This window comes from Rhincodon typus, chromosome 19 (genome assembly GCF_021869965.1).
Source record: "Rhincodon typus isolate 14 chromosome 19, sRhiTyp1.1, whole genome shotgun sequence".
NCBI lineage: Eukaryota > Metazoa > Chordata > Chondrichthyes > Orectolobiformes > Rhincodontidae > Rhincodon > Rhincodon typus.
In genome coordinates, this window is record NC_063350.1 from 10,953,490 (window position 1) to 10,963,658 (window position 10,169).

Here is a 10,169-nt window from a genome sequence, read left to right on the forward strand (position 1 = left end):
CATCTGCAGCTTGGACTCAAAATGTTAACTCTACTTTCTCTCTGCAGATGCTGCCAGACCTACTGAGTTTTTCCAATCATTTCTGGTTTTGTTCCAGATTTCCAGCATCCGCAGTTTTTTTGTTTTATTTTAGTAGCTTGCTAGCTCATTTCAGAGGGCAGATTAATCAGGCACAGTACGGTGTGTCTGTAGGCTAGGCCAAGCTAGATTAAGACAGTAGATATACTCTCCTCTGGAAAAATAGCATATTTGCTTTTAACAGAAAACAACAAATGCTGGAGATCACAGCAGGTCAGACAGCATTCATGGAGAGAAAGCAAGCTAATGTTTTGAATCTAGATGACTCTTCAACAGAATTTGATTTTAATATAGCAAAACAGTAGTTTCATGATTGTTATTAACAATTTCAATAAAGACTTACAAATTAATTAAATTTAAAATCTAGTTACCCAGGCCGAAATCATACCATTGGAGCAGGCCCTGAGGGGGCAACGGGATATGCTCCTCAGACAGAAATGAATACAATGACTCTCTGATGGGGAAGATGAAGCGGGGCAGGATGAGGCTTATTTGGAGTCGAAACAACAGCACAACCCAATTGGATCAAATGACCTGTTTCAGTGCTGCCATTGCTGGGTAGTTCTGAGTCAGGTTATTGTTCCATTTACAGCTCCCACCCACCTCACACTGCCCAAATTCCACCCCAGGTGCAGACTAAACCACCATTCTCACTGTGAAGTGTAATTCTTATTTAACTTCATGAAGGATGAGAACTCACCAGTAGGAAATAGTTTTGTCCATGCAGTATTTTTATATAGAGATAACAAGATGTAGAGCTGGATGAACACAGCAGGCCAAGCAGCATCAGAGGAGCAGGAAGGCTGACATTTCGGGCCTAGACCCTTCTTCAGAAAGACCGTTCTTGATTCTCCAGCATCTGCAGTTCCTACTATCTCTGAAACAGTATTTTTATATGTCACTTTTACCCGTGTTTGTTTCTCTCCTGTAAAACCCAGATGATAAATATCAGATGAAATTAACCTGTATCTCATACACTGGGTTTTACAGTAAGTTACTGCAGTGTTTTACCATGTTCACAGTCGCACGTTATGTTTAGTTGAATTTTGCATCATCATCTGGTAATAACTTGGAAATATCAGACCCTCCATGATTAGTTGTCGTTCCTGTGAGGCAGGATGTGTGTTAGCAGCTGTATAATAGAATTAGTGTGAGATCTCATTTCAGGTGGAACTATGATTTAAAAAAAACATTCTTTGAGTGATGAACTCAGAAGTATCTTACTGATTAATTGTGTGTTAATTGTGTTCAGATGATGGGCATTAACTGTGACAGGATTTGAATCTGTATGGACACAGACTAATACCACATGATTTTCTTAGGAAGTCATAGAGATATACAGCACAGAAATAGAGCCTTTAGTCCAACTCATCCATGCCAACCAGACATCCCACTCTGACCTAGTCCCATTTACCAACATTTGTCCCCTATCCTGCTAAACCCTTCCTATTCATCCCATCCAAATGCCTTTTAAATCTTGTAACTGTACCAGCCTCCACCACCTCCTCTGGCAGCTTGTGTCATATATGCACCACCCTCTGCATGAAAAAGTTGTTCTTTAGGTCCCTTTTAAATCTTTTCTCTCTCATCTTAAACCTATGCTCTCTCCTTTTTGGCTCTCCCACCCTAGGAAAAAGACTTGGCTATTCACTGTAATGATGCCGCTCGTGATTTTATAAACCTCTATAAGGTCACCCTCAGCCTCCAATACTCCAGGGTTAAAAGCCCCAGCATATTCAGCCTCTCCCTATAGCTCACACTCCCCAGAGCCAGCAACATTCTTGTAAATCTTTTCTGCACTCTCAAGTTTAATAACATCTTTCCTATAGTAGGGCGACCAGAATTGCACACAGTATTCGAAAAAGTGGTCTCACCAATGTCCTGAACTGCCGCAACATGATGTCCCAACTCCTATACTCAATGCTCTGACCAATGAAGGCAAGTGTGCCAAATGCCTTCTTCACCATCCCTATCCACCCACTTTCAAGGAACTATGCACCTGCAAGCCCTAGGTCTCATTGTTCAGCAACACTCCCCAGAGCCCTAACATTAATTGTATAGGTCCTGTCCTGGTTTGGATTACCAAATTGCAACACCCGAGTTTATCTAAATTAAACTCCATCTGCCACTCCTCGGCCCATCGGCCCAGCTGATCAAAGTCCAAGTGTGCTCTGAGATAATCTTCTTCATTGTCCACTACACCAATTATTTTGGTGTCATCTGCAAACTTGACTAACCATGCCCCGTATATTCACACCTAAATCATTTGTATAAATGATGAAAAGCAGTGTGTTGTATGCTTATTCTGTGTAAATCTGTAAATAAATATAAAAGTGTGTGAACATTGGTGCCAGTTCTATCTTTCTTCAACTGGCTTTCACAAATAGGACATCACTAACGTCTTCATAACTTGCACAAATGGCAAAAATGGTCAACAGAAAGCTTCAAAGGGATAGAACTCAAAATAGTTTGCTTTTATGTAATGCTTTTTACACCCACCACAGAATGTATCAAAGAGTTTTACAGCCAAACCAATACTTCTGAATCAATTTCACTGTTGTAGGAATTGTGGGAAAAATGGCAAATGACTTGTGTAGATCAAACTTCCACAAACAGCACTCTGAACATGACAAGATAGCCTGTGTTTTGTAATATTGATTGAGAGATGTGTAAACATTGGCAAGACACCAGGATCCTGAAGAAGAGTCAGGAGTCATACTTGAAATGTTAACTTTGTTTGCCTCTGCACAGAAGCTGCCAAACCTGCTGAGTTTCCCAGCAATGTTTTTATGAGAGTGATAACTTTACTGATTTCATCAAGTTTGTACTCTGGGATCTTTTACATCCTCGTGTCTGGCAGCCAGGGCTACAGATTAATGTTTCATCACAGATAACTTCACTAAAGGCAGAGAAGCTAAATGCATTTGTACAAAATCAAAACACTGCAGATGCTGGGAATTTGAAATTTAGACAGAAGTGCTGCAGAACTGTCAGGCAGCATCTGTGGAGAGAAAAACAGAATTAACATTTTGAGTCCAATATGAGTCTTCTTTGGAACTGATTCTAATGCTTCTTCAACAGATGCTGCCTGACCTGTTAATTCCTACAGCACTTTCTGTTTTTATTGCATTTATATAGTGCCCTTCACAGGAATTGTTGAATGTGGTCACTATTGTAATGTAGAAAATATACCTGCCAATTTGCACACGGCGAACTCCCACAAACAGCAATGTGATACTAACCAGATAATCTAATGTTGCAACGTGCATTGACGAATAAATATTGCCCAAAACACCAGCGATAAGTCCCTAACTCTTCTTCAAAATAGAGCCATAGAGTCATCAGAGCGTACAGCATGGAAACAGGCCCTTCAGCCCAACTTGCCCACGTCACCCAGTTTTCATAATTAAACTAGTCCCTTTTGCCTGCATTTGGCCCACATCCCTCTTTACCCATCCCATCCATGTACCTGTCTAAATGTTTCTTAAATGACAAAATTGTAATTGCTTTCACCATCACCTCTGGCAGCCTGTTCCAGACACTCACTACATTCTGTATGAAACATTGCCCCTCTGGATCCTTTTGTATCTCTCCCCTCTCACCTTAAACATATGCCCTCTAGTTTTAGATTTCCCTACCATGGGGAAAAGCTGTTGGTCATTTACCTTATCTATGCCTCTCCTGATTTTATAGACCTCTACGTAAGGTCATCCCTCAGTCTCCTATACTCCAGGGGAATAAAAGTCCCAGCCTATCCAACCTCTCCTTAAAATTCAAACCTTCTAGTCCAGGTAGCATCCTAATAAATCTTTTCTGCACTCTTTAGTCTCATGGCATTCGTTATGTCTATCTGAGCTGACTGACAAGAGTCTTGGTTTAACACTTCATTTGAAAGTCTGGTTCTAGAGTACCAGTGGGAATGGAATAGCTAACTGTAGAAAATAACTGGGAGTGGAATGTTATTGAAAATCACCACAATGTCATGGCATGTTACCAATCGGAGGAAAGAAATGAAAGATGATAGGGAAGAAAAAATCTGCTGATGAAAAATAAAATTGCAAATAAAATTCTGCTTGCAATGTCCAGTGTAGTGCGATAGTTATGCCCATCAACAGATTAATAATATGAAATTTATATTGCACCTTATTGCATCAAAACGCTTCAGAGAATTAATTATATTTGGAGTATGGTCATAATGATATTATTGCAAAAAGAGTAATCTCCTCTAATGCATCAACCCTGAAAAAGGAAGCAATCATTTGAAGTTACAGTCATTAATGTGTATGCTTGAATACAGTAATTGTTACATAGTAATATTGAAGCATTTGCACCGTGCAAAGGCCTGAAGTAGGCACCAAATTCTCATGCCATTCCAATCTCACAGATTGAGTTTCTCGGGGAAGGTGCTTTTTCTGCTTACTGGATAAATCAGGAGGAAACAGTGAATTAACCATTACATAAGCAAAATATTACAGATGTTGGAAATCTGAAACACAAATAGAAAATGCTAAATTTACTCAGCCAGGTCTGGAACATTAACTAATTTTGTCTCCACAAATGACTGCCTGATGTGTTGAGTATTGCCAGCATTTTCAGAACATTTTCACCATTTGCACACCAAGTTGGTCACTGTACTCCATCATGGCCAGTCTGTGAAATGTTACTATAGTCCCAGAGAGCAAAAGGATGCTCTCTCATTAGAGGGCATAACCTGAGGATCAGGTAAGGTTGAGAAGGCAGGGTCTTCACGGTGGCCTCCACTAGGTACAGGAATTAACCCACACTATTGACAGCACTCTACAATATAACCTAACTGAGCTAACCAATCCTAAGCTGTAGCAGTGATAATAACACTTCTATAATATATTTAGCATTATATTTGTAAGTACTTAGAAACAAATATCTGGAAATAAATGCCAAATTAGGAAGAAAAACACTCTATGGGAGGCCCAGTTAGAAGGTTGGATTTTGCAAGGGTTTCTTAGACTTGGAGAGAATGGGGGAGAATTGGAAAGCTTTTGAGATGGAGCTCTACAGAATAGGTCAGAGACAGCTGGAGACAATAATGAAGTGAAAGAAAGTGGGAAGACTCGATGGCCAAAGTAAGAGGAATAGAGCATTGAAGGAGAAGCTTGATCAGAAAGTATGTTTCTATGTATTAGAATCCAGAATTAGGGGACAGATATACTGAAGTGATAGAGGTGTTCAAAGTCATTGACAGAGTTCTAGGGCTTGCCAGTGGGAGCTGAAATCCCAAGCGGGGTCACAAGCTTAAATTTTGAGGTCTTGGGCTCTGAGGTAGCAATGGCAACTGTGGATATCCAACTGAGGTATAATAGCAGTGCTCCTACTCTAACAGGCCCCTGCTGTAACAGTACCCCAACCTGTTCTCACTGAGTAACAATTTTCAATCCTTGAAATGGGGTCACGGTGAGAAAAGGTTTAAGAAGCACTTATTTTATAGTAAGTGATTAGGACTGCACTGCTTGACAGCATGGGAAAGACAGATTCAAATTGGCTTAGTAGCGGGATACGGATATTGACGGTAGAAGGCCATTTGTGTAATTGGAGGCAGCTGTCCAGTGGTATAACAAAGGGATCAGTACTGGGTCACTTATTCTTTGTGATATATTTAAACCATGTAGATGAGAGTGTGTTTGGGGGAGCGTTGATAAATGGGCTTCCATATGGGATGCAGATGGTCAGATGGTTGACATCAAAGCAAAAGGGTTTATGTTACAGGATGATATAGATGAGTTGGTCAGATGGGCAGATCAGTGGCAGATGGAATTTAACACAGACAAATGTGAGCCAATTTACTTTGGAAGAAGTAACAAGTGAAGGGGGTGCTAGTGAATGGCAGGACACTAGGAGGTTTGAAGGAACAGAACGATCTTGTCCACAAAACCCTGAATGTGGCGTGGCAGGGCAGGTTACTAGGGTGGTTAAAAAGGCAATATGGGACACTTGCCTTTATCATTGAAGGCATGGGTTATAAGAGCAGGGAGGCTATGGTGAAGCTGTACAGAGCTTTGGTTAGGCCACAACTGGAGTACTGTGTGCAGTTCTGGTCACCTCATTATCGGAAGGATCTGATTGCATTGGAGAGTCAACAGGATGTTGTCTGGTATGGAGTATCTTAGCTAGGAAGAGAAGATGGACAAACTCAGGTTATTTTCTTTGGAGTGGAGAAGGTTTTGGGGGGGCATGGTGATCGAGGTGTATAAGATTATCAGGAGCATGGACATGGTTGACAGAAAGAAACTGTTCCCCTTAGTCAAAGGGTCAATAACAGCAGGAGGTGCACTTTTAAGTTGGAGGGCAGGAGGTTTAGAGGGGGTTTGAGGAAGAGGGTTTTCACCCGGAGGGTGGTGGGGGTCTGGAATGCTCCGCTTGGAAGGGTCATTCAGGTGGGAAACCTCATAGCCTTCAAAAAGTACTTGGATGAGCACTTGGAATGTCATAACATTGAAGGCTAAGGGTCTAGAGCTGGAATGTGGGATAAGTGTAGGTAGTAGTATATTTTTGTCAGTACAGACATGATGGGCCGAAGAGTCTCCTCTATAGAGTATGATTCTAAGTGAGACCTCCAAGAGGTTATTTTTGTGTTTTTTCTGTGCCACAACCATCTTGTGAATCTCCTTAATTTGCCTCTTGTTGTGTAAAAATTAAACCCTGCAGTTGCGAACCTTAAATTAACCATCACAAATTCTGTGAAACTGGAAAAAAAGGCATTGAATGTCTCAATCTTTGAATCTGATTGTCATTAGGTAACTAAAAATTTCAGAGCCTCGTTAGCGCAGTAGGCAGCGCGTCAGTCTCATAATCTGAAGGTCGTGAGTTCGATCCTCACACGGGGCACTACGTTTTATGGGAATCTGAAATTGTGGGATGAGGTCGGTAAGGGTTCGAAGTTCTACCAAGAGCCCACTACAATAGTGTTTCGAGTCTTTGTATCAACATGGTATTCTCTTCGGTAGGCTCGTGTTTTCTTAAAATATGCAGAATTGTGAAACCCGCTCTCCTACTCTGCTGTTTTACAATGTGTTATTTTCACTGAGCCGTTCATTTACCGGTGACACCAAGTCTGCAGTTTGTCCATCGCATCGTACTTTAATGCCGCGCTGGGGTGAAGAATGTCTTTGATAAAGTGAATGGGTTTCGTGCAAAGATCGAAAAAGAGGAAGCAACAGGTTGTAAATGCATAAAAACCGATAGAACTGCGGATGCTGTAAATCAGAAACACAAACAGAAGTTGCTGGAGAAACTCAGCATATCAGCGGAGAGAAGGCAGAGTTAACGTTTCGGGTGGAGTGACTCTTCCTCAGAGGGTGTAAAGTATCCGGGTGTCTCGGTACTGTCTCACGATATTAACTCACAAATGCCACCTTCCCCTCCACTACATTGCCCCTTTCCCGGGACCATCACTATGCCGCATCTCCATGACCCCCACACTCTCACCCCATCAATCCAATTCTGCCCCCTCTCACCTTCCCTGATGCCCCCTTTTTATTGCCTATTCCCAATCACCCGCTTTATGCCCCCCTCCAACCTTCCCGGTGCCATCTCTATTGCCTCCTCACTGTAACTACCCACCACCTCCTTCCCCCTCGATCTGTACCATCCCCAAAATCCCTTTTATCAGTCTTTTCCCAAAATCTATGATTCATGCGGGCGCTAGGACCCAGCAGTTGTTAAACCATCCCTCTTGCCCCCCGCTCTAAATGCCCTCTCCCCAGCTGCTAATTGCCCTTTGCACTGCTCCCGGAGTGCGACAGAAGTTGCTACATGCGCCGGGGAGGGGACCCTGCAGTAACCACCAGCTGAGGGTTGCCCTCCAGTATCACTGAAACTGTTACAATAACCTCCCTTTGCATTGACAATCCCAGCGCTTGGAAATCCTCTGCTAGTGAACCTTACAGAGCCTCGTTAGCGCAGTAGGCAGCGCGTCAGTCTCATAATCTGAAGGTCGTGAGTTCGAGCCTCACACGGGGCACTGTCTTTTTATTCAAGATCAGCCCCAATTATTTCAGTTGTTTAATCCCTTGTCATGTAAGGGAGTCAATCAGATGCTGCAATAAAGCCTATTAAATATACAATTATTATTGCCGGGGTTTAACCAAATTAAAACCCTCATAGCAGAGGGGTCAGTGACAAATGGGCACTGATTTCAAATGATTGGTACAAGGAGATGAGGAAACATGTTTTCACCCAAAGAGTGGATAGTGTCTGCATTTCTGTCCGAAGGATACTGGAGGCAGAATTCCTCAATTCATCTCAAATGTCTGGAGAGGCATGCATTTCGTTCATCAATGTCCTTTAGAGAAAGAAATTTGGTGTTCTTACCTAGTCTGGCCTACACATGACTCCAGACGCACAAAAATGTCCCCATTCTTAACTGCCCTCTGGGAAATTAGGGATGGATAATAAATGCTGGCCTTGACAGCGATGTCCATTTCCCACAAACAAATAAAAATATGGAATTGCATAACCTGCCGGGTTACGGACAAGTGCTGGAAGATGGGATCATTCTGGGTAATTCATTTTCCAAGCAGACACAATAGGCAGATTAGCCTTTCTCTGACTATCTTTTTTTTCTACATTTTCTAAATGTTCTAAATATCTGGAGAGGAAGAATGTGCAGGGATGTGGGGCAAGAGCAGGCAGTTCGCAAATTGCTCCTTAAGGGACAGTCATGATGGGTTGAATGGCCTTCTCCTGTGCTGCAAAGATTTTATGATCCAAAGAAGATTAGCTGAATTCTTTCAAGAGACTATTACCTGTAATAAAAAGGAAATATTCTGCAGGTCGAGCAGCATCTGTGGGGACAGGTTTGTTTTGTAGAAATACTGGAGTTGGGTGGGGTAATAAGGCTGATGTAAACCCCAAGAACACCTCCAGCTACAGTTGACAATCTGATGCCCTTGTTAGGAAGCATGTGGAACAGGATGAGGATTGGTAGATTTGTTTTCAAGTTACTTTATTCCCTCTCTCACTCTTTCCAACCTCACTATGAATTCTTTGTGATTCTGTCTGAAATTCTAGGCACACCATTGGACCTCTGATATGTTCTTGACTCCTAGATTAAAAGCAGTATCAGGTTATAAGATTGGTGGTTATTATGTTTATGGGTGTTTTTAAATTCAAGGCCATTAAGTTAAATGTTTAATTTAAGACAAAAGGCGTTGCTGGATTTATTGCATGATTGCCCAGAGGGGAATAGCTATGGGTCTGAAGACACATGCAGGCCAGATCAAGTAAGATTGGTAATTCCTTAAAGGATTCCCAATAAAAACGAGACAGGTCTTTCCCCCAACATTGGTCATCATTGGATTCTTATTTCCGTAATTTTACTGAATTCAAATTCCATCATCTGCCATAGCAGGATTCCAACCCAGCTCCCCAGAACATTCGTATATAGGTGTGAAGCTGGAAAAGCACAGCAGGTCAGACAACATTAGAGGAGCAGGAAAGTCAACGTTTCGTTGCCTGCTCCCCTGGTGCTGTCTGACTTGCTGTGCTTTTCTAGCTTCACACCTATAGACTCTGGCTTCCAGCATCTGCAGTCCTTAAGAGTCCCCAGAACATTACCTGGGTTAGAAGTCCAGCAAAGATACCACTAGGCCATCACCTCCCCACACGCTGGGGTTGAGGGAGTCAGAGTGTCATTATGACACAGTGACCATTCACCCTATTGAAACCATACTGACTATCCACGGAGCAATCCAATCAGTCCCATTGCCCCCGCTCTACTATTTTAATAAATAAAGCAATTTTAACCAAATTAAAATCTAAATCAAGGTGGACAGTCCCTACAGAGTCCAGTGACAAAGTTCCAATTCAGAAAACTACAAATTTTAAATTTGAATGTTGTTTTGAGATGATGATGCACCCCAGTCCCCACAGCAAGCATGACATGTAATGACATGCTCCCTCTCCAAGGCCACCATTCCCCTACTCTATGCAATCTTGAAATTCAATTTCTTTCAAGTGCCCATCCAATGTCTTTCTGAAATCATTCATCATCTGCTTCCACCACCCTCATAGGCAGTGAGTTCCCAGTCCTTTTCAGTTGTTAAAAAAAAGCTCCT

At 42.1% G+C, this 10,169-nt stretch overlaps 2 non-coding genes across 2 annotated transcripts; both read left to right on the forward strand.

Annotated features, from left to right (window-relative positions):
- The first annotated feature begins 6,866 nt into the window (after positions 1-6,866).
- On the forward strand, positions 6,867-6,939 carry trnam-cau. The gene has a single exon. It is a non-coding gene; the product is annotated as a tRNA-Met (tRNA).
- Positions 6,940-8,001: 1,062 nt separating this feature from the next.
- On the forward strand, positions 8,002-8,074 carry trnam-cau. The gene has a single exon. It is a non-coding gene; the product is annotated as a tRNA-Met (tRNA).
- The last annotated feature ends 2,095 nt before the right edge of the window (positions 8,075-10,169 follow it).